The sequence below is a fragment of the Malaclemys terrapin genome, chromosome 10, assembly GCF_027887155.1.
Source record: "Malaclemys terrapin pileata isolate rMalTer1 chromosome 10, rMalTer1.hap1, whole genome shotgun sequence".
Taxonomy (NCBI): Eukaryota; Metazoa; Chordata; order Testudines; family Emydidae; genus Malaclemys; species Malaclemys terrapin.
Genome location: NC_071514.1, coordinates 21,662,279 through 21,685,670, shown reverse-complemented (window position 1 = coordinate 21,685,670; position 23,392 = coordinate 21,662,279). Strand labels below are relative to the sequence as shown.

Here is a 23,392-nt window from a genome sequence, read left to right as displayed (position 1 = left end):
GGCAATGATGCTGTTCAGATCAGTTCTTACCCTTCTGTTTGATGACTTAGTCATGTCATGCCAGCCAACGTGAATGTGAACATCATTTTCGGGAGTCTAAGTTAAACAGTCTCAGTAGTCCACAGCTGCCCTGTCGTGTGCTTGCCGAGGCAAAGAACTTTGAATCACAGCAGAAGACACCGTGGTTTGCTAAACTAGGTTTCAATTCACTACTTGAATGTGGCGGTGATGGTGGTGGCAGGGGGAAGTCAGTGGTCCACAGCCTCACAATACCACACTAACACAGTGTTCAGTATGCCCTCTTCTAAAACGCCAGAACACCAACATGCACTGCACTACCAGTCAATACTGGCATTTGAGTCTAAGCTGGGACAGAAGCCTTTGTGAGTGTCTTAATATCCTGAATGACCTTATCTTTCTAAACAGTGTCTGTCTCAAGGGACATAGAAGAATTTAAAGAGTGAATTTGCAAGGATGTGTTGTGTTTATAAAAATAACTGAGTATTTTCTGAACAAGACTCATCTGAAAGCTTTTGAAAAAATTAAGGCTAATGTGTTGACAACTGTAGCTTTTAATCTTTAGGCTTTTTTTCATTAATAGGGATTCCAAGACATGGGTAGCAGAAGATTAGGTTTATCCACTAACAATATAAAATCCTGTAATCCCTTGAAAGTTTAAAATCTTTCTTGGGCTGGAGAAGGAAACACTTTATCAATATGTACTGGTAGTGGCCTCTTTTGGCTATACAAGCACATCCCCTTGCTTCGGGTTAGGGAGGGGTGGGGGAGGGATTTGGAATATTTTGAGTCTAATAAATCTAATTTTTTAACCCTGTGCATCAATAAATGGAAAAGGTTTTGGGGAAACTGTACTACCGATTGTTCAGATAACTTCTTTGGTGGGCAGATTTCAGATTCAGGGAAATTAATTATACTACTACTACTTCGAGTGCTTGTTCATGTCGATTCCAATCAGGTGTGTGCACACTGCATGCACAGTTGCTGGAAAGTTTTTTTCCCCAGTAGCTCCCGTCGGGTCAGCTGTGAAGCCCCCCGGGAGTGGCGCCTTCATGGCACTCAATATATGACCCTGCCGACCCAGTCCCTTCTTAGTTCTTTCTTATCGCCTGTGATGGTTGTTGGAACTGCGAGTGGCTTGCTTGCAAGTTCTCCTCGCTTCCCCTAGCTTTCCAGTGTAGTTTATCTCAGTAGTTCTAGCTTTAATTAGTGAGTAGTAGTTCTGTTGGGAGTGGGGGGTTCTCCTTCCATCCCAACCTTTCCCCTTTGGGACCTTAGGGCATGTCTTGATCCCCAGGGTTCAAGTCCTGCAATAAGCCCATGCTAATCGGCAACCCCCACAACGCTTGTTTAAAGTGTTTGGGAGAGGCTCACCAAGCCGATAGGTGCAGGATTTACAAGGGTTTTTGACCCAGAACAAAAAGAAGTGGGACTTCAGACTGAAACAGCTCCTTATGGAGGCGGCTCTTAAACTGCAGGCATGGCAGGACCCGACACCAAGCTCCTCGGTGCGGAGCGTGCCACTGTTGGTGGCAGAATCGGCACCGCGGAAGATCTCAGGGCACAGAGACTTGCGGCACCGCTGATTCCTCCTCCTCCCCATACCTAAGACTGTGGGAACTACCCGGCACCGGTCCCGCTCTCCAGTGCCGCAGAAGAGGCACACCAAACAAGGTAGAGACAAATCTCCTGTGAGACCCTCCCCTGCAGTCTCAACTAATAGGGCACATCCCAGAGAGGAGTACTTAGCTCCAAGACCCTCGGAGTCAGCACCAGGAATGTCACACCGGCAAGGAGTACCATTGAGTCCGGGGCTATTGGACTCCCCAATCCATATGGTGGAGGAGGAGGGACTATCGTCTACCCCAGACACCTTTGAGGCCACGCAGGACTTCATTGCCATGATGGCACCGTGCTCCCTGACTCTCCGCAACAAGCCCCCGGCACTGCTGAGGATGCTATAGTCCCGCGACAAGCCAGTGATGATGCGCCCACCCGCGTCTCCAAGTCACCTGTCCCCAGCACCGGAAAGGGGGCATGATCCTGCAATCCCGGTCCCAATCCTCAGAATCAGATGCAGGATCTAGATACGCCAGCACCAGTTGGCACATCGACGGCCCGACATGGGTGCAATGCCATGGTTGCCTCAATGCCAAGGATTGGCACAATGGCCTTTTAGCCCAGGGTGCTGATGGCCTCGGACAGCTACCCTGCGCCCAGAGGGGCGGAAGGGATTTCAGCTATAGCACCTTCACCGGCACAGACCCCTGCCCCTATGGTGGAACCGGTGGTTACTCCGAAACAGCAGGTGAAACAAGAGGTTCCCATGGACTAACAGGCCCATAATGACCCGGTTTCTCCCATCTGCATCCTCGTCCTTTTCCCCGGATGAGGCGGTAGTGGGAACTTCGGTCTCAGGGGCACCACCCATAGATAGTCATGCCCACCACGACCTACTCCACCAGGGTGGTGCGCAACATGGGCTTACAAGCCGAGAAGGTGGTGGAACAGGAGGAGCCAATGGTGGACATTTTGGCCCCAGAAGGTCCATCCTAAGTGGCACGGCCACTCATTAGGACCATTCAAAACAACAACAAAACTGTGTGGCAGACCCCGGCCTCTATCCCCCCGATGGCCACGGGAGTAGAATGCAAATACTTAGTCCCCTCCAAGGGTTACAAGTATCTATACTCCCACACCTAAGTCCAAGGACTCTTTAAAAAAAAAAACGTGACCTTTTTGGTAGAAAGGTCTACTCCATGGGGGGCCTACAGCTTAGGATTGCTAACCAGCAGGCAGTCCTTAAGTCCTAGTGACTTTAAAGTTAACCAAATATTTAAGTGTCCTTCCTGAATCACAGCCAAAGTATTTACCCCACCTTAGGTCCCATTTCAGCATCATACAGTACTTAAGAAGTATGGCCCTTTAAAATGGAGTTAGGTGCCTAAATACCTTTGATCTGGGCCTACATGCCTCACTTTAAACATGTGAGTGTTCCTATTGAAATCAATGGGACTACTCACATGATTAAGTTAAACATTTGCCTAAGCACCTTGCTGAATCAATGCTTTAAGCCCCCAGACTTGCAACTGGGTCTACACATTGGTTCAAGAGTCTACTCTTGTGGAACCACTTGCAGAATCAGGGCTTTAGAGATTAAAGAAAGACCTTTAAATCCCCTTGCAATTGGGCTTCTACAAATAGAATAGACATCTATATTTTTTTCTCCCCAAAACATTATAAAAAGCCATTAAGGCCATATTCTTTCTTTCTACGTATAATAGAATAATTAAAAAACAATAAACTACAAACTGAGGGATCAGAAAATTTAGAATAGTGATATATAATTTATCTTTGGTATCAACTTAATTTGTATCATTATTCATCTGAATACATAAAAATTCTTTAGATTCATCATAGAACAAATTTATTTTACTGTGGCATAATTTAGATGGAAAAATATGAAGACTCTAAAGCAAATGGCAAAAAATCTGTCCTCAGAAATCAGTACTTTTCTTCCAACTGTGAGTTATTCTTGAGACATCTGGAAATGTGAGCCTGATTCAAATCCCATTGAAGTCAGTGGGAATCTTTTTTCTTTTACTCAATGGTCATCAGATGGAGCTCTATATGAACTTTTCTATTACTATTTTTTCTCTGGATATAGTGTACCAATTTTTTACAATCCGGAAAAGTTAATAACAGACCAATACTATAAACTCTTACTCACATGAGTAACTTTATGCATGTGAATCGTCCCTTTCAGTACCTTAGGACTAGAGGAATTACATGTGCACATAAACATCTTTGTATGCATGTATTTTTGAAGGAGTGAGGTCCTAAATAGATATAGACCAGGGCCAAGTCATTTAACCACTCCATTCCTCAGTTTCCATATCTGTAATATGGTGATGATATCTATCCTGCAAAGTGCCATGAGCTCTATGAATGAGAAACAATGGAAGGTAAGTTTTATTACCAATACTTTAAGAAGAAACATCCCGAACTACAATTGGGGCAGATTCAAATTATAACTGGGACTAGTTCAAAAAAGATTTTTCCCAATAAAAATTAGGGTTAGCTCCAAAAGGAACCTCTCCAGTAGCAACTAAGGTTATTTTGATAAAGAAAAAAATAAGAGTAAATTTAAAAAAAAAAGTAACACATTGCAACTAGATATGACTAAAAATAAAGTTCCTCAATGATAAATGGAACCATTTCCAGATGGAAACTTGTCAGATTACAATAAGGGTTACTTGAGTTGCATCTGAAGAAGTGGGTTTTTTACCCACGAAAGCTTATGCCCAAATAAACTGTTAGTCTTTAAGGTGCAATCGGACTCCTTGTTGTTTTTGTGGATACAGACTAACACGGCTACCCCCTGATACTTAAAAAGAGTGTCCCATGTTATAGGAATGCCTATTTCATTAAGAAAATTCCCCAGTATCAATCAGGACAGATTTAGGGGCGGGGGGGGAGGGGGAGGAATTTCCCCAGCTGCAGAAGAACATTCAAATACCCTTAAGCCCAACAAAGGATATTGCAAAAGGTCTCGATTCAGCAAAGCATTTAAGAGAAACCTCTATTTAGGAGAGTGGGAAGCAGATTAACAGGTTCAAGCATCTAGCAGCAACAGGATCTGAAGAGGGGAATATGGCTTTGTGCCTCAATTTACTGACCTCATGTTTTGCGAGAAGCCTTGGTGTAAAAAAGAAGGGAAGTCGAGGACCAAGACCCAGCCTCCATAGTAATGGGTCATATTGTCAGTGATTAGGGAACAGAATCCATTGCCATTGAAGTCTGTGGGCACTTGGCCATTGAGTTCACTTGCAGCAGGATTCAATCTTCAATACCCTGCTCCTTTTTCTGCTTCACTGTAAGGCTCTATACCTCATATTTTAAGGCTTTATAAATTCTTGGTCATTCCACCCCATCTGTCTGAAAAGAATAAACTACTATGTACGCTCCACAATTTCCTGAAAGTAGCATTCTCAGAGAGAGAAAATGGAAGAATATCTATAGCTATCATTTCACCTATTCCAGATCCTAAAAATTACGAGTAACGGTGGGGCTGGAAGCTATACTTTGACTTCACTTTCCTGGGTATGAATACAATACAATTTATTTTTATGTAGTGTCCTTCATACAAAGTATCATCACTTGAAGCATGATTTTGTGCTCGCTGCCAGAACTAAGCTACTGAAGATACTATAATGACATCTCCTACATCATCATCATCATCAATATTATGACAACCTAAACTGACAATAGTGCTATATCCCATCTCCTAGAACTGGAAGGGACCTTGAAAGGTCATCGAGTCCAGCCCCCTGCCTTCACTAGCAGGACTAAGTACTGATTTTGCCCCAGATCCCCAAGTGGCCCCCTCAAGGATTGAACTCACAACCCTGGATTTAGCAGGCCAATGCTCAAACCACTGAGCTATCCCTCCCCCCCACCACTATGTATGGTGGTATAGTGAAAATAAACAATGCATCAGCATAATGGCTTAGAAGGAGACAGTGGGGTTTGTAATATTATAGGCAGAGCTGGTAGTGCTGCCTATACTTAAGGATGTCTACCACTTCCCTGTATAAGACCCTCTTTTCAGTTGCATGAGCAAACTTAATTCTGGCATTTCCTAATTTCGAGTGCTTGACTTTGCAAACTTTGTTGTTTTAATATAGTTTTTTGTCTGAAATATGTATGTTTAAATTGTTATTGCTATCCTCATTCTTCCTCCCCTATTCCCTTTGTTTTAAAGCTAACTAGATAGTTTGCTTTCTGGAGCAGGGACTATATGTTTGTACAATGCCTAGTGCAGTGGGACTGCAATTCCAAATGGATCCAGTAATGGGTAAACTGGCCCTTTAAGAGAGAGATGAGGGAAGTATCTAGAACCATTTAAACATGTTGCAGCAGTTTTATGGTAAAGGCAGAGTTGTAGGACAAGAAGAACAGCCACTTAGAAATAAAAGGAAGCAGTATTGGGGAGGCAGTAGGGATGTTTGTAAGTACAGCAGGACTGCTGCCTCTGCCCAAGAATGGAACCCTTGAAGCAAAGTGAGTGGAAGCTTCCATCTGATCTCAATTCAGAGGGAATGCTGGGTAGTGTATTCCCAGGACTTCTGGTACATGTATGCTAGTCTGGAGAGAGATTGTGGGAGGATATTGCAGGCAATCTGTCCCAGGTACAGGGAAAACTCTGTTTTGATGTTTCAACTTTGATCTCTGAGGATGGTCTGAGTTCTCAGAAGAAGAAAAACCCTGCTGTGACCTCTGACAAATGTTGGCCTGCCCCAGGGTCCTTAGTTACTATTGAGATGCATATAAATAATAACCCATCAGCATTTTAAGTCACTGCCAGTCCAAACCTGTCAAAATTATGAGTCAGGCCATACTGCTTTAAAAATCATGCCACTTATAAAAATCCTACATGTATTTTTTTTTTGTTTGCCTCTGGATTTTCAGCCACTAGAGTTCACATTTTCAAGTTTTTCTCTGCAATCATGAGGACAATTTTTTTTTAAATGGAAGCTGATGTAACTGCTTATTCCAGGAACTGGGGCTTTAGTGGACACATCCAATATCATGAATTGGTAACACTGTACCGCTTTCCTAGGGCATTGTTGAAATAGGGTAGAGTTACGGTTGCATAGACAATTTTAACTCTGCATTTCCTAGTTTTCAGAAGTTTGAGTTTTGCTCAACACAACATTCTGCAAGGAAATAACATAACATCAAGCAACCTTAACTCTTAATCAGCTGGCCTTTCCATCAGTTCATTGAGAGTCCACCTGGCTGTCTATATCAGCAGTATGCCATTTCTCACTCTTTGATATCCAGATTTCAGAAAGTTCTAGTCAAGGTCTACCCTACTGTGTCTGATCCAGTATCTTTAGTCTGGAGAAAACTAGGTTAAGATCCCATAATGTATTCCCCTTTTGAACCTATGGTGAGAACCTCACTAGCTCTATTGTGTATGAAGACTGCATTTCTGGTGTCAAGCACTTCTGCAAGGAGAGTCTCAAAACTTGAAGATCTCTTAGCTAATCCTCCTTTTGTAGCCTTTCAGAAAGATAAGGTTTCCCTTAGGATGGACCCTAGGTTCACGTTAAAGGTGATGTCAGCTTTCCACCTCATTCAAACTATTCAACTTCTGGTGGTTTTTTTTTTCTTCTAAACACTCACTCGTCCACAGCTGAAGAAGTGTTCCATACCTTAAATGTTTGCAGAGCTTTGGCATTTTACCTACACTATGCAAAGTCTTTCAAATCTTCTCCCAGACTCTTTGTGACTTTACTTAGAGAATTAAGGGTCAACCAGTAACAGCGCAGCAAATTTCACATTGGATTTCTGACTGCATAAAGGGCTGTGCTCAGGGCTGGCTCCAGGCACCAGCATAGGAAGCAGGCGCTTGGGGCGGCCAATGGAAAGGGGCGCACGTCCGGGTCTTCGGCAGCAATTTGGCGGCGGATCCCTCAGTCCCTCTCGGAGGGAAGGACCGGCCGCCGAAGTGCCGCCGATCGCAGCTTCCCCCCCTTTCTTTCTCTTCACCACTTGAGGCGGCAAAAAAGCTGGAGCCGGCCCTGGCTGTGCTATGATCTTGCTAGAGTCTCTCCACCAACGATAGCAGCTCACTCTACCAGAGCTCAATCAACTACATCAGCTTTTCTGAACAACATTCTGTTACTGGGGCACCCCCTAGGCTCTGGGTGGGGCCCAAGCACTCACCTAGGCTATGGCTCTGGGATGTCTAGGTGGTTTTCCCACTTCAGTTCCAACCCTAAAAGGCTCATCTCTCTAGCTGGTCCCCAGATAATCCACCTCTTCTGGGGTTGTCAATGAACAGAAAGAAAGGGTAATTAACACAAATGGGTTGTCCAAAGCTGGGTTAAGGCTTTCTCTTTTCAGAGGGTGCTCATCAGGCTGTGGCCCTATACTAAGTTCACGGTAATAGAGAGGAATAGTCCCCTCTCAAGGAAAGTCAGGCCCTTCCTTCCTTCATGGAGGGGCTACTGGGCAGTAGTCAGTAAGGCGCTCCTACCTTTAGTTGGCCCTCTCTCCAGGAGCTGAGGACTGAAGATCTGGTCTGCCATTAACTGAGCTGGGTTTCTCCCTCTTAAAGCTCCTCACTCCAATTCTGACCTCTCTCACAGGTGTGAGGGGGGTGGGGCTGCCTGAGCCCACACTAGCTCATTAAACCCATGTTGCCCAGTGTGGTCTTTGTGTACCTTATGACACATCCCTATAGTGGATATCTGCAAAGCAGCAATATGGTCATCTGTACATACCTTTTCCAGACATTACACCATCAGTCAAGTCTCTAGACACAATGCCACCTTTGGCAAGTTGATGTTGCAAAAAAATCTGCTCAAGTGATCCGAAGTCCCACCACTTGGAAGGGAACTGCTGGTGCATCACCTGCAGTAGAATGTATAGGTGCACTATCACTTGAAGGAGAAAGCATGCTTACTTATCTATTCTGTAACTGTTGTTCTTTAAGATATTTTGTGCACATATACATTCTACAACTCTCCCACCTTTCCTGCTGTTTTGGACTTTACGTATACGTTGGTGTGAAGAAATGCAGAGAGGCAGTGGATATGCCCCTTCTATGCCCTCGGCCCAGCTCATGAGGAGATCAAGTGCTTGTGTTGACTAGTGATACTGCTGGCAAAAGTCTCCAACTACAGTGCACGAGGTGCACTGGCAGTAGAATGTATATATACACAACACATTTTGAACAACAGTTACTGTACTGATACATGACTCTTCTCCCCCCTTTCCTCCCCCCATGAAGGTTAACTTCTGTAAGGCTTAATTACATTCTGTAAGTGCCGGCCAGTCCTGAAATTGTTAAAACCTGACTTTTCAGAAAAAAAATTGAGGTTCTTTGGAGAAGAAAATGACCTGTGATAGTTAAATACTTTGAACAAGTTTAAGTCACAGACAGAGAGATTCATCCATCTCAGAAATGTCAATTCTAGCTACAGGTGAATCCTAAAAGACTTGCTGGTAAGCATGTAAAAGTTCAGATGATTATCCACTCCTTTTTGGTTTGGAACTATAGGAAGAATAGGCTTTCACATACTGTTTTGGCATATGCATTCTATGACTTATCCCAGACAAAAATCAGGAATAATTTTTAAAAAGTTTTTAGACCTTAAGACTTTTTAGACCTTAAATAATGTTTCATTTCTTTCCAGTATAGAGTTTTGGGACAGTTATGACTTATTTCAGACTGACAGGCCTATACTTAGTTAGATCTCTTTTCTTATGCTTGACATACCATCATGCTAATGTAGAATTTACTCTTGATGCCAGAGGTTCCCAAACTGCAGTCTGCAGAGTATTTCCCCAAGGTATATGGAGATCTGGGAAGCCATGTGAGGAACTGCCACAGATATCTGCTGCTTTCCAGGAATCTGCTGCTACCACCAGAGTTGTTGCCACTGAGGAACATTCTGCAGTTATACAAGTTGCCATTGTCACCAGAAACTCTGTGAGATCTGTAACCATGGGACTCTCTGCTGCTGAAAGATCAGCCATCAAGGGAGTCCCATTGCCCACAACTTCTGCAGGACCCTAGCTGCTGCAACTACTTCTCTGAGACCTCCTACCACTGAGGGACCAGCTGCTGCCACTGAGGGGAGAGTAGGAAATATAAAAATCCAAAACAGGGGCCTGTGAATGAGGGAAGGAGTTGTGGGTACGTCTGAATGGGGAAGGAGGAGTAATGGTCAGTCTGGGGCAGCTGGAGACTGGGTATCCTCGGTGTGACTGGGGCAGGAACCTCAGTGTGTAACCCGAGGCCAAGGGAGGAAGACAGGAACCAAGTGCCAGGAGACAGGAACTGAGGACTGGTGTGCATCTGTGTTCCCCCTCTATGGTTCACCAAGGGTCACGTTTCTTTGGTGGAGGCACACATCTCTCTCACTGACTTGAGTAGTTCCAGGCTGCACAGTCTCTGCCTACCCAGTGCATTCCCCAACAAGTCAGACTGCCTAAACTGACCTGCTTTGCATTTCACCTCAGGTTATAAACAGCAGAATTGCCCACTGTTATAAGTTACCACAGTTTATCCTAAGCAAGCACAATTATTTTTTAAAGTGAAAGCATTACAGAGAAAACATATTAAAATAATAAAAGCGCCTACTTGAATGCTAATAAGCTTGCCAGCGATCACCCCAGCTCCAACAAGGGCTCTGGTAGGAATCAGTCCTTCAAACCCCACCAAAGGGTTTTTCTGTGGCTACAAGTTCATAACCACCTTGGCTCAGAATAAACAAACTTATGAACCTGAGAGTCAGTCCTTTATACAGTGTGGGCCTCTGAGCCTGTCCTCCTATAACAGGTGATCTGCAACCATAGGTCTTCTCCTTAGGGTGAAGCTTCAAATGACTGAGTTCTTGCATAACCAGAAGGGGTATATTTGCATACATTTTCCTCTAGAGAGTTTCTGGGAACCCTCTTTAACTTTGTTTGTCCCAAAAGTGCTTTGTTGCCTGGCACACTGTTTAAAAAAGTCCTTTGAAACTCATAACACTTCCCAGGGTTTACACTGACCATATCTCCCCTCCTCTCCCCACCACCCCCGAGAAGTTACATACAATCCCACAATAATACATAAACATTTGCATTTTTAGTTCAATGAACTCCTAAGATAGTTAAACTTGCAATGTGAGAAACTCACACCATTTAGTCCCCATGCAACATTGCAGGAATTCAGTTGTAGATTTATTGGATCCTGAAGTACTGAAAAAGGACAGACATGCAGGTAGTAAGTTGCATCTGGATGCACCAAGCCATAAATAAACAAGTTTTATTTGGTTCATAAAACTATCATCTGCGTGTCAATCATAGCAGAAGTGGAGCTGATATGCATTGCTGAAATTAAGGATGAGTAAATGGTGGTGATAAAATTCTAGACTCGCTCAATTATTAAGGCCTTGTTGCCAGCTGAACAGAAATAATACATCCAGGAACAAACCTCCAGCACACAAAGCAAAACCATACGAAAGCTTCAAATTTTTATTTGACCTGGTGCCTGAATAATTAAAAAAAACAAAAATTATGTTGAGCAAGCGAGATCTGATCTGCTACCATCAGTTCCCACCAAATTGCTCCTGCTATATGAAAAAAACAAAACAGAAGAACTTGAGGCTACATCTGTCACATAAATCCAACTGAAGAGGGCATGGTTGCAGCTCACTCCAATACCATTTAATACTACTCCATACGTTAGCCAGAAGCAATCACTCAGGGTGCTCTCTCCTGGAAGGCAACAAGTGTTTTGCATGCAGTGCTCTCATTCACTCTTGAGATGGGACACAAGGGACAAATGAAGGACTCAAATTCAGATCCCCTCTAAGGACTCTAAACCAGAAAGTTTGCTTGTATTTTCTTGATCAGCCCCCCTATTGTTCTTACCAATTAACTCAATTTGATACTCAATTATCCAGCTGTGTATGTCCATGATGGCTGGTAAGGAGGTCTAGAAAACCACAATCCCGTTTTGTGGGGAGGAAAATGAGGTTTCTAGATTTGTTTTTGTTCAACAGGACTAAATCAAGACCTTGCAATATTTTTGAGGGAGCAACAGGATAGCAAATAGTCCAGTGGTTTGGGCACTCAACTGACATAGAAGACTCAGGTTTAAGTTCCTGGTCTGGCTGAATCAACCCAGGGATTTAAACTTGGGTTTGCCAAATTCTAGGTGAGCATATTAGCCACCAGGTTATCAAGTCAGTCAGTTTCTCCTGATGGAACTGTTCTACTTTGTATAAATAATTCAATTTTCACGGGACTAGAGAGAGAAAGAGAGAGACAGACTTAATCTATAGCAGGGGTCGGCAACCTTTGGCACGCGGCTCGCCAGGGTAAGCATCCTGGCGGGCCAGGCCGGTTTGTTTACCTGCCACGTCCGCAGGTTTGGCCGATCGTGGCTCCCGCTGGCCGCGGTTTGCCGCTCTGTGCCAATGGGGGTGGCGGGAAGAGGTGGCCAGCACATCTCTTGGCCTGCGTCGCTTCCTGCCGCCCACATTGGCCCAGGAAGGCGAACCGCGGCCAGCGGGAGCTGCAATCGGCCGAACCTGTGGACGCTGCAGGTAAAAAAACCGGCCCGGCCCGCCAGAGTGCTTACCCTGGCGAGCCGCGTGCCAAAGGTTGCTGATAGCTGCTCTATAGCCTGTTAGTTAAGGTCTCCCACATCCCCGAAAAGTGCTGCAACCGCTAGGCTATTGGCTAATCAGGTAGGGGTAGGTGAATTCATGAACACATCAGAAATTCCATCCTGGATCGGAGAATTCCTTCTGACGATTCTCATTGAAAGCAATACTTTTTAATGAAAAGTTTTGGTTTTAATTAATCAGTATCCAAAGTAAATTCAACAGCACGCTGATGTTGCAGATTGCTCTTTTTGGCTCATTCTGTATGTTTTGCTGTTTTTCATGCTCTATTACTAGTTAATAGAGCATGAAAAACAGCAAAACATACAGAACACTAGTTAATGCCCAGTGTTGATCAGCCAGTTATGGCAAGCTGTTGTCACATTTTTGATTAATCACATTATACCCTATCAGCATATTTTGTGATGTTTGTATTACACGTCTTCACATCTCCAATTCCTGCTATTGAAGAAAGTGATACTGTCATGCAATTAAGCCTTTGGTGTCCAGACTTCTGAATGTTGTTTTTTGTAATAATAAACGATAAAACCTGGGTCATCTGGCATATCTTTGGGTATTTTGATTCTGACAAGTATTGATTTCCCCACACATTATTTCCTGTTGTTCTCCAGTTTTAATGGTTGACTTGCCTCAGTATGATTTCAACCTCTTCCTGGTGACTGAATCCTGGATATTTCAGTCTGGGGATCTGACCCTTAATCATTGCTGTTCCTCTCTATGCCTAACAGTGATATTCTGAAACCTAACTATTGTCTCTGAGACATTGATATATTTAAATGGCTCATGAAAAATGACACAAGTTCATTTTTCAAGATTTAATCTTGGGGACTTTCCAATGTATATTCAGGGAGAGTTGTAATTCTCACTTGTTCTGGAGGCCTAAGAGATTCTAAGATCATTGTTCTTTCCAGTACAGAGAGGCTGTCCATGAATTATGCTGGTGTTAGCTCTGGTAGAACTTTGTGAGCACCATTTAGCTGAGGCCTTGAAAGCTCACTGCTGAAGTTGTAAATAGTGATATGGGAACCAATTAAAAGAGAAATCTCCAACCCCAAATGCAAATCTTCACATTGATGTGTGAAATCTTACAGGCTAGATGCTCCTAAAACTCATTTAAGTTATTTTTTCTTCCTTCCTCATTCCATTGCACTATAAAACTATATGTATTTTTTTTTTACTTCTACTTAATTTTTTGTTGTTAAAATGTTTTTAAATCACATGGCCATCCATATATATTGTATATTAGTAGAAAGATGCATTTAGGCTCCCAAATGCTCTTTGAAAAATAGGTTACTCCTAGTCATGTTTAGTATTTTTTTTTTCTCTCCTCAGGATGGAATCTGCTTTCAGACTATTTTTCACAGAGGATAAGGATTAGTGCCCCTTTATCAATGTTGTCCATATCCCCACTCAGTATACTTTATTATAACTGCTAGAAGGTGCTTCTCAAAGACTGAGCTGTGAAGCTGTAAAAATCAAGCTTCTCAAAGCTGGGGAAAATTGAAATGTCACTCTCTACAAGGAGTTTTAGGAGTGAGACTAAGCATTTACCTCAACACAGGCCATCCATTCCATGGCCTAGTTCAGAAACTTTCAAAATCAATTTTAAATCTTTTTCTTATAGCTCTCATGTCCCTTCAATATCATACTTTATTATTAAATTGCCATACTCAGAGCAACATTTGGGGAAGAAATTGATTTGTTATTTGCAGTGACTACTATTCTTCCTCCCTCTGCTCTACCAAACACCAAACTGGATGCAGAACTTCCTATTTTCACCAGATGCAATAGGCTACTGTGCTGTTTGACAGATGATTCCTCATGTTCATCGAACTAGCAGTGCTCTTCAAGGCCAAATTAGATTTATATGGAACGGTAGGTCAGCTAACGGCATTATGTACCAGTCTGAGTGGCCAGGTTAATTAGCAGCCAAAATATAAATAGTAGCATCTCCACAAGGAGGAAGCTGACATGCTAAATGCATCTGTGGCAAATCAAATTAAGAGAAATCCCATTATCTTGTTTGGGATTCTGCTTTCTACCGACCATGTGTTTCAATGTCCAAACAGGCCAGTTTTTGCAGAGATATTTCATTACTCTAATATACTGTCCTAAAACAGAGTATAAAACTAGGGGTGGAAAACCTAACCATACAACAAGATCATTATTTACAATTAAACTATATTCATTTGTTTTCTCTTTTCTCAGCTGAGATTACACAGTCAGAAAAGCACATGGTATTTTTGCATTTTTAATACAGCCTCTGAACATTTTTATTTAGCTCTCTGTTATCATAGTATTACTAATGAGCTGGTTGGAAGACAAATGTTTTTAACAATACTTATAACCTTGTCATGCTCTGGGGTTTGTTTTCTGATGTTTATGAATATTTCTCATAGGGACTGAGTATAGTAAGCTGTCCATTAATCTCTAACTTTACAGTCTTCAAGTTATTGAAGAAAGACAAAAGAAACCAATAAGCATTGGGAGTTTTTAAACAAGATTATTTTATTACTAAGGGAATGAAGGACATGAATAAAAGCAGAAACGAGAAACATGTACAAGTTTTTATATAAAATGATACTGTGGGTGGAATAAAAAGCAAAGAATAAGAGGAACATGCACTGATCCCTTTGTACCTTTGCTAACTCTGGATCATTAAATTCAGCTTCATGGGCAAGACCTGACATTTAAGTTGCATATTTAACTACGCTTTGACACTGATACTTTCCAACAAGGGATAAGAAAATAATTTGATTTTCAGAGCAAACTATTACTATTTTAAATATTTAAGATAATGTAATTCATTTTTTTCCAGCATGTAGCCATATTATAACCAAAACATCCCCAAAGGGACAAATCCTCCAGCATTAAGTATTTTACCTAACTCAATTTTAATTAAGGATACCTGAAAATAAATCCCATCTTTTCTGTGGCCCGTTTCCTCAGTCTGTTAAATCTTTGCCAATGAAAATAGGTCTCAGATTCTTATGTAAAACAGCAAGCAGTGTAATTAAGTGTTCCAGCAAACCAATCATGCGCTTTCAGGTATCTTAAATATGTAGACTGCCAGCGATACATTCTTCGATAGAACTTTAATTGAGATAATTGCATGTATTTTAGCATTTTTCCCTTCTGTTATGTTTCAGGTTTTAAATTGTGTTCTGTTTCCTTGTGCTGGCTCATCATCACTTTCACTTTTAATTTGACAGAAAGAGTGGTAATAATTTTAGAAGAGGAATACATTTTTGTCAGAAAGTAGCAGCCCATTTCCACCTGCGTGGCATGATGCTGTGTACAAAGCACTACATAGGTAAGTTCTGTACATATTATACTTTAATGATTTCCTTTGATTGGAGGTGTGACCAAGGATCACACATCTCCTTCTCAGGAGTGAAAATTCAGTTAAAAAACTGTTCTGTTGTGACTGTCATTTCAGTCCCAATGTGGACCGACAAAAACATTGCATATATATCATAATATTTCTCCTGCCACCTTGTGTTATTTTATTTATGTACTTTAAGTGAATATAGTACTCTTGAAAATACCAGATTGATAGCACCGGAGACTGATTTTCTGTATTTATCCACAATTATAGGTATAGTGCAAGCTTTTCCATACCTCTCTGCTCATGTATTCATAACCAGAACCAGGAGGACCATCTGCAAAGGATGAGAAGGTACAATAGTCACCACCATTTTTTAAGTGCTACCACGTAGCAGTCTCAGATAAACCATTTATGCACTAGATTTTTTAGAGAATGGTGTGTGACATACAATGACATGATTTCTGATAGTAGCGAGTGGCAGCGGTTGGTAAGTGTTCACTTTTAATGTTGACTACTCTTTTTCAGTCTCCATGCCCATTTAGCCCATGGCATCTCCTCATAGAATTTAGGGACCCAATTAAGAGGGAGTGGGAAAATAAGTAATACAAACAAGATTTATAATGCATCAAGCTGTTAGCATTGTTTACATAAGATAATGTGTGTTTCATGAAGTATCAATAATAATACAATATTATTTTGTTGGTTTACTCAGATATCTCCCCCCCCCCCCCCCCCCCCCACACACACACAGTTTTTGAAGACCAGACATAAGTTGTTTGTGGCTGGCAGGTATCTCAATCCTTGCATATCTGAACTATGTAAGAGTTAATTATATCCCACTTCACTGCAGCTGTGGTTAGATTCATGGGACCTCTCTGTGTATAATGCTGCACTTTAATAATGTGTGTCACTGTAGAGACAAGACACATTAATGCAGACCTGAAATTATTAACAACAATTTTTGTGACTTACAATACTTAAAAATATCAGAGCTAGATGAGATTCATTATGAATAAAATTCATTATGAATTTAGCCCTTTTGGGGGTAGTAAATATTTCATTAACATTATTTTTTTAGTGCATTTGTTATTTTTCAATATTTGCTGGGTAGTCTGGACAAGTAACATTTTAGCCTATCTATTTTTAGTAGTTAATTTTGACTATTTGTTTTTGTTATTCATTTTGTGTCACATAGCATTATTTCTGCTCCTTGTTTGGATGTCAGGAACTTTCAGATAGCAAAGACTGAATAACGCCTTTCCAATAAAAATATTTAGATGAATAAACTTTCAGGATTCGTGAACATTTTCACAGGTACCTCACAGATGTCCAAATACTTTTGTGCAACAAATAATATGATCCTTAAATTACAATGAACGGAACTTGGTGTTTTTTAAATAGTCATTAAGCATTTTTTTTTGCTTGCTAATTTCTTAAAAAACATTCACTACAAATTAGAGCTAGTCAGAAATATTCCCTCAACATTTTCCCTCAGATTTTATCAATTTTTGTTCAAAATTGAAACATTCTGTGTAGCTGGTTCAATTTAGATTAAATTCCTCCAAGCAGTCTTTGAAACATGCCTGCCAAGACTTCCAGGTTTCAGGGCAGCCCTCCAGGTGGATGGTTCACATGCTGGGAACTCCTGGGTTTTCCCTTTTGTGGAGAATTTCAAAATTTTTGGTTCTCATTCCAAATCAGGACAAAAACCAAATTTCAAAATATCAAAATGGAATTTCTCAGCACAGCTCTATTACAAATAGATTCATAGATGTTAAAGTCAGAAGGAACCATTAGATCATTTGGTGTAACCTCCTGTATATTAAAGGCCACAGAATTTAATCCAATTATTCCTGGACCAAATTAAGCCCAATAACTTCCATTTGCCTGAAAGATATCTTTTAGAAGGGCATCTAGTCTTGATTTGAAGATTTCAAGAAATGGAGAATCCATCTCTTCCCTTGGTAGTTTTGTTCCAATGGTTAATCAGCCTGACTGTTAAATAATTGTGCCTTATTTATAAGTTGAGTCTTCCTTCAACTTCCAGATGTTAGTTCTTATTCTCTGCTACATTCATAATCCCTATGTTACCTGGTATTATTGTTGAAAATCATGAAAGTAGTGATGGTGACATTTTAATTTGAATATCTGCCTCCTAACTGTCTCAAGTTCACTTTGATTACAGTGAATAGGGTCCCAACAACTTGGGGTATGATGTCTAGAAAATGTTTTCTATCTTTGGTGAGAAATCAAAACTCATGTTTTGCTTCTTTCTTAGAAAGTCAAAATAAATATGCATTCTGTTCCTCAGTGCAATCTAACCTATTTTTTGCATTAAGTAACCAGATGTTTTTGCCAGTTAAACTGTTATGTGCTTAGCAAAATTTAAATATTTGTGTCCAATGGAGGGGAAAGTTGAAAATCAATTGGTAAATTCCTCTTCAAGTGGGAGGTTTTCATAGCCTGAATTTTCCCTGTGTCATCAGTAACATCCAGATTCCCAGCAGGGAGAACTTGATAGAAAAAGTTGTCTAGCTGTCTTAGGATTTATTTTGTGATTGAGAATGAGACAGACAACACTATCAACTGAATGGGAGTCAAGAGATTTGGATTCTTTCCCGAGCTCTGTCACTAAGCTGCTGAGGCACATTGGGCAAGTTTGATTAATTTTCCATGCCTAACATTCCCTAATGATTGAAGAGGAGACTATCAGAAGCACCCACGGGATTTTGTAGCATAATTCTCCTTGAAAGTCAATGAAGCTTGTGCGCCTAAATCTCATAATTGTTTTAGAAAATTTCTCCAAGAATCAGTTACTTACCAAACACAGCATAGTTTAAAGTACAGTTCTGCTCTGAAAGTGACTATAAAGAAAAGCAGCATGGAGTTTCTGGTTTATTTTCTCACTATTTGATATCACCTGTGTACATTTTCCAAGTAAACTGATGGGGGATTTTTTTTAACTGCCATTCCAGCAAACTCAACCAACGCTCTGAAAATCAGATCAGGATCTTTTCTGCCCAAACATAGGACCCCTAACAAAGTTTAAATTAGTTCTTCAGTGACACTTGTGCAACCCCACTGCTGTTGTAAGATTGTCACAGATGTAACTTATTGGAACTTAGCAGGCAATTCTCCTGGTGATGCAAGTGGTGGCATTTTGTGTGACTTCAATCTACAGCACTTAAAATGAATAGAACTTTAGTATCTCTAATAGAAGGGAAAATATCTTACAAAAAGAAGATACAAACCTTAGCACAGAGTTGGCAAGGGTATAAATATGGATTTTAAGAAAAGTACAAGCAGATTAAGAGAGATTCCAGTATTTACATATATCCCTCCCCCACCCCAGTGGAGTGCTGTTGAGAGTTCTAGTAGCATCTCTCTCCAGAGTTTCCCTGAGAATTTTCTCAAGCTACCGTACTCTTCTTGAGACCTTGGACATCTATATATCTCCATAGCATATGCACATTTTCTCCCCGTGCCTTGATCAAGCTCCCATGACTCATTTGACAGGTCCACCCCCATAAGGCCAGTAATTGAGTAGCAGAGCATTGGAAAGTGTTGTGCTTTGAATGCTAGTGATTGCAAATCGAGGTCCCTTCTAATCTGTTGCAGGGGTTGTGTACACTCCTTCCAGCTGTATCAGATCCAAGTGCAGTAGCAGCAAAGAGTCTTTCCTGGCCCTAGGAAATTAATCCTAGCTATGCAGGGCAAACCCCCCTTGCAGGGAAGCTCATCCCATGGTACGATTTTTAAATCTCCTCCTGAATTGCTAGACGAAATAGACTCAAGAATACCCAAGAAGATGTAGAATGCATTTCTCCCTTGGAAGTTTTAACAAGTGTAAAAGGCAGTAATCACTTTTATATTATTTTTTTTTATTTCTTTTTTCATTGCTTAAGTCACTTCATGTGTCTTTGAATAATCACAGGGAGGGGGTTAGGAGGCTGCCATTTTTACATTAGCACTTTTCAGAGCACAACCATGCTTGAATTCATCAGCCTGCTCCTATGCATGAGTTCAATCAAGAGCAGGAATGAGCCCATTACTTGTCAGCAAAAAGAATGAGGAGTACTTGTGGCACCCTAGAGACTAACACATTTATTTGGGCATAAGCTGAAACCACTCTGAAACCTGTCACATTACTTGTCAGTTGCTTGGAGATCTTCAGATAACAAGCAAGGTGTTAAGGGAACTTGTAACACGATAAGGCTTCTGGACAAAGTACTGTTGTTTGGAAAACTATGCCAAGCAATAAAAATCACTATTATATTTCAATTTCTTTTATTGTAACAACTGTCTTTGAAAGAAGCAGTTGTTACAAGTGTGTTTTACTGGCACAATATGGAAAATAGGCTGGCAAAAGAGCAGTGGTACCTGTGGAGATAATAATAATGATCAAAATAGACTGTATTTGCAGCTCAGACAGTTGGTTACTCTTATTAGACATATCTATGGCCAGACAGTCTAAATTCACCACATGTACTTTTTCTTTAAGAAAGGATCTCTTTCATTCTAAACACTTCACTGACAATTATCAGCCATTCTATGATGTGATCGGAAATATGAAATCTTACTCCTGTAGCCATGCGTCTGTTACACGTTCACTTGGAAACTTAAATTACCATGGACTGGATCATGACAGCTGTAGCTTTTGCTGTATTAGAGGATGGGATATATACAGGGGCCTTGAACAAGCAGCAATGGCTAGAGATATGTTGTCTGCAAAGGGCAGCAGTAATGTCTCTGAGGTCTGCAGAGTACATTCAGAAGTACATACTATTATGATTGCCTTTATAAAGGATACAGTAGCTGTTCCTTGTGCCAGACTCAGATCTCTAGAAATCATGGCCTGTTTTCTTTGTAGTGCCTAGCAACCACTGATGCTCCTCCACACTTCACAGCAAGGGAGCTTATGGAGAAGGTATGTCAGTTTGTAACTACAATAGGGTCTTCTGCCAAAAGTTTCCCATGATTACTGCAGCTGGTTCAGGACAGCTATTGTAGACATGGTTCCAGACAACTGCTAGTATTTCAAGCACTGTAACACCTAACCTTGATCTGAGCATGTGCTCGTAAGGCCAGCAGCTGCCAGAACTTTGTCTATGCTATCATTCCCACCATTCCTGCTACTGCGACGGCTAAGTTAGAGGTAGAAACAATGGGAAATATCATGAAAATAAGTCTAGGATAGGGAGGCTGTGGAGTGAAAGGCATAGGATTGAGGGTATGTCTACATGGCAAACCCAACCTCTTATCCCCCTGCAGCAGCAAGTCTCAGAGTCCAAATCTACAGACTTGGGCTTGTGCTACAGTGCTAAAAATTGCTGTGTAGGCATTTGGGCTTGGGCTCTGAAACCTTTTTGGGCTTCAGAGCCTGAGCCCAGATGTCTACACAGGTGTTTTTAGTGCCGTAGTGTGAGCCGTAGTGTGAGCCTGAGTCTGTAGACCTGGGCTCTGATACTCGCTACCATGGGTTTATTGTTGGGCTTATTTTTTGCCCAAAAATAAGCCCAAAATCCGAATATTCGGGTACATCACTCATGAAAAGTTGTACAGAGATTTGGTTGTGGAAAGCATTAGGCTGCAATTTTCTCTGAACCACTAGCAGGGAAGGAATCATGCACTATCTTTCCCTTTGCAAACATGCCATGAGCAGCCAAAATATAGCCCAACTATGTTTACTTCATACAGACCAGTCCTGTGTTCTTCGTGAAGTTAAATACCATTGTCTTCAATAAGCAACAGAGGGTCCTGTGGCACCTTTGAGACTAACAGAATTATTGGGAGCATAAGCTTTCGTGGGTAAGAACCTCACTTCTTCAGATGCCATCTCAAAGGTGCCACAGGACCCTCTTTTCAGAGTAGCAGCCGTGTTAGTCTGTATCCGCAAAAAGAAGAACAGGAGTACTTGTGGCACCTTAGAGACTAACAAATTTATTAGAGCATAAGCTTTCGTGGACTACAGCCCACTTCTTCGGATGCTCTGTTGCTTTTTACAGATTCAGACTAACACGGCTACCCCTCTGATAATTGTCTTCAGTGTGTGTCTTGAGCATGCAAGGAATGTAGGTGTTGTGTCGTTTGCTATATACACAACAAACAGAATGTGAGGGACAGAACACTGGCACAGTGGGGTCAAAATAATCATGTTTACAGAATACACATAGAACTCTCAAGGTCTAGCAGCCTATATATACTGCTGCTCTGGGAGGGTTCTCCTAGATTCTAAGTATAGAACATAGTGAGTACTATTAGGGGACTCCAACTATTTAAAGGGATACTTCTCTATTCCTATACACTATAGTAGGATAGGGTCCTTTAGTGATTTTGAAAATGCTATATTTTGACAAAGTGGTGAGGTAATATCTTTTACTGGACCAACTTCTAAATAAATAAATAAAATATATTACCTCACCCACCTTGTCTCTCTTATATCCTGGGACCAACAGGGCAACAACACTACTGCATATTTTGACAAGTGATTTCTAGAATTTTTTAGTCTGTTCCATCTGTCCTTTTTAGCTGAAACAGAGTGTCTGAATATTGAGCTTGTACTGTTAACAGGAAAAGAAATATTTCGTTCCCATTTTTCAGAGTGTTTTAATCTCCTAAAATGTAATATTTTCCCAGTATAACTTCATATAGGTTTCATTTAACCTAACTTTTAAAAACAATCCTTCCATTAAATGTTAAAATAAGAAGTTGTTTCTTTTGTGAAAAAGCTAAAAAATGCAGATTTCACAGGCCTGTTCAGTGAAGACCACCAGAAAGCTGCCAAAGCAAATTGGATTCATCCATACAGAAGAACATGGTTTTCTTGCAGTAAAATTTATTAAGTTGCCCAGAATCAGAATTTCCCAATGCTAATCCCAAGCTTGATTCTTTCATGAGGGTGGAATGCTCTGCTGGAGTATCTTGTTTGAATTCAATGGAGTTACGCTGGACTATACAGAGTTAAGTTTGGAGTACAGAAGAAATAAGGGTGGCAGACTTTTTCTTCTGAGAGATTAAAAGTTTTTATTTAAGCTAATGTTAAAAAAATTATAAAATACATAGGTTGGGAAAAGAGTGTCTGTACATCTGGGTATAGTGCTTAGATTATCCACAAATACAAAGTTTGTTTTTGAAGTCATATGATACATAGAGTACATAATATCAATAACCCAAATTTAGGTGAATAGATTTAACAATACAGTTTAGATATTAGAATCCGAATATTCGGGTACATCACTCATGAAAAGTTGTACAGAGATTTGGTTGTGGAAAGCAAAATATATCGATGAGTGGAGATTGTCCCTCAGTAATTGAGAATTAGGTTGGTTGTCCATTTAGAAAATACAATCCATGAGGAAACTAATTGTTACTTTCCTGACTGTGCTTCTCATCCCGCAGTCAGGAAAGTAACAAATATATCTACAATATCAAAGTGTGTTTGTGTGTGTGTGTAGTGTCTGAGGCACATAGGGCTTATTTCTGCAAGGTGTTGAGCTCCCTCAACTTCCATCTAGCTCAATCAGAGTTGAGGGTGCTCAGCCCTGATACAAGAAACTCTGCATCTCACAGAAGCAGGCCTTTAGACAGCAAGTGCTTGGATCTTACCCTCCCATTCCTATTTCACCATTTGTGCCACGAACATATTTCCCTTCAGGAGAAAGGCTTAGTTAACTGGATTATGTGTGAAGCTTTAATTGCTCAGATAAATTGCCTATGGTATATTATTTTGGTATCTTGTGAATCAGCATGCAGAAAAACGCTAAGTACCCTTGGTGTATATCCAAATGGGCCAAAATGTGACTTTTAGTGACACCAGTTTAAATCTGGAATACATCCATTGACTTTCATGATTATT

At 41.0% G+C, this 23,392-nt stretch overlaps 1 long non-coding RNA gene across 1 annotated transcript in view; it reads left to right on the top strand.

The window, feature by feature from the left end:
• The window catches only part of LOC128843919 (uncharacterized), a 193,862-nt gene that overhangs the window by 39,510 nt on the left and 130,960 nt on the right, over positions 1-23,392 (top strand). The window contains exons 2-3 of the long non-coding RNA XR_008446389.1: positions 15,422-15,522; positions 15,808-15,888. This is a non-coding gene — a long non-coding RNA (uncharacterized LOC128843919). The remainder of the gene's footprint in view (positions 1-15,421; positions 15,523-15,807; positions 15,889-23,392) is intronic.